The sequence below is a fragment of the Zingiber officinale genome, chromosome 3A (genome assembly GCF_018446385.1).
Source record: "Zingiber officinale cultivar Zhangliang chromosome 3A, Zo_v1.1, whole genome shotgun sequence".
Classification (NCBI taxonomy): domain Eukaryota; kingdom Viridiplantae; phylum Streptophyta; class Magnoliopsida; order Zingiberales; family Zingiberaceae; genus Zingiber; species Zingiber officinale.
In genome coordinates, this window is record NC_055990.1 from 109,172,992 (window position 1) to 109,174,720 (window position 1,729).

Sequence of the window (1,729 nt, forward strand, 5' to 3'; positions counted from 1 at the left end):
TTTTCTTTTCCTCTTATTCCCGTGTCCTAACCCATGCGACACTGTCTCCTCCTTTGCTTAACCGGCGCCAAGCTCGTCACTCTGCCTAGCACCGGTGCCCTAGCCGTCTTCACAGCCGCTCTTCTCTCTGCCTGAGCTGAGATTTCGGTGACAAGATGAGGCTGAGCGCCACTATCTGTGAGCCCTAGCCGGCCGACCGCGACTCCCTCCTTTTCCTCCTTCCTCCTTCCTCCTCGTGCCTCTGAATTGGAGCGATGGTGTTGTTCCTCTCTGCACTAGTGCCGGTAGTCGTTCTCTTCGCTTCTGCCAAGTGCCACCGACCCCTCTTGTGACCTAGGCTCCATCTCCTCTTCAGAGTAAGGGGTTTAAGTAAGGTAACGGCAAGGTGAGTTGGGTTGATGTTTGATCTGTAAACTCCATTGCTTGGTCTTGTTCTTGATTCGTTTAATTCCAACAGTAAGGTTCTTTTCTGTAGGGTTGTGTGATGTGGATCAACTAGCAAGGTTGGGAAGAAGGAAGTTGGATGTTTGTTTGGGTAAGGAACTGAATCCGACTAGACATCTAGTTGATAATCTTTAATTGATTTTGAATTCATTAATATGTTGAGATTGGAGATTTGATTTCATTCCCAGTTGTGGATTTAACTAGAGTTTAGTTATAGATTTAGATTCATTAGTAATCATTTATTTGAGGAATTGTTAAGGTGGATTATGTTAACAGAAAATGATTATCAGGTGTTGGATGAGTTTTGGAAGAAAAGGATGAGGTCATAAGATTGGATTTATTGAGGTTTCGGCTTGCATTATCCGATCTACGATAAACCTAAGTGTTGATTGTATATTTATTTCAGGGTTTTGATTTGAGACAAGAGTTCTGATTAGAGGACATACAACACGATCTACATTGGAGGCGGGTACCTCTTGACTTATCTTTTATGATATCGTCATTTGGATATGCATAGTATTTTATAACTACAAGCAATGAACATGTTTGCCTTTGGTATGTCACTGTTTGATATCCATAACATGTTAGATTTGTCGCCTATGATGTATCCGTGCTTATATCTCATGATTTGTTGCCATGAGTATCTTATTGCCATGAGTATCATAGTTTCTAGAGTGACATACCATGCTTTACTGAGGTTAGGATTAGGCTCTCGATATTTTTGTTTCTGGCATGTGTATCCAAATTATCTGATACTTAGGTTTTTATGCCATTCCTGGATTGTGTATTTCTATTGGTATATCATATATAATTCGTGTACCTAGATCTTGTGGCTTTGATCTGTGCATATTGTTGGTACATATGCTATGGAAGGAGGATATGTTTAGGATCTAGGTTATTATACTATAGAGGACCTGTATACCCTAGATCCGTGGATTTGACCTATTGATACTGTGGTACCCATATTATGTATATATGGATTTTTCTATGCTGATTAGGATATTCCATACTTATTATGTTCAGGACATAGGTTTTTGATATTCTATCTGACCTGTGTACTCTAGATCTTGGTATGTGACCATAGATTTTACAGTACTCATTTTATATATATGGATATGTTTATGTTGATCAGTTTTTTCTATGCTTAGTGACATGCATCATGATTGCATGCTGTGCGATTGTCGGCTCCACTATGGTTGAGCTCATAGCCAGTTACATGTACTGCACACGCCCCCACTCATGGTTTAGTGGTATATCATGCAGGTGTGTGGCGGTTCTGCTGTTT

At 40.3% G+C, this 1,729-nt stretch overlaps 1 long non-coding RNA gene across 1 annotated transcript; it reads left to right on the forward strand.

Moving 5' to 3' along the window:
• The first annotated feature begins 252 nt into the window (after window positions 1-252).
• Window positions 253-871, forward strand: LOC122053955. The gene is made up of 3 exons (XR_006132469.1): window positions 253-385; window positions 476-535; window positions 851-871. It is a non-coding gene; the product is annotated as an uncharacterized LOC122053955 (long non-coding RNA).
• Window positions 872-1,729: the final 858 nt, after the last annotated feature.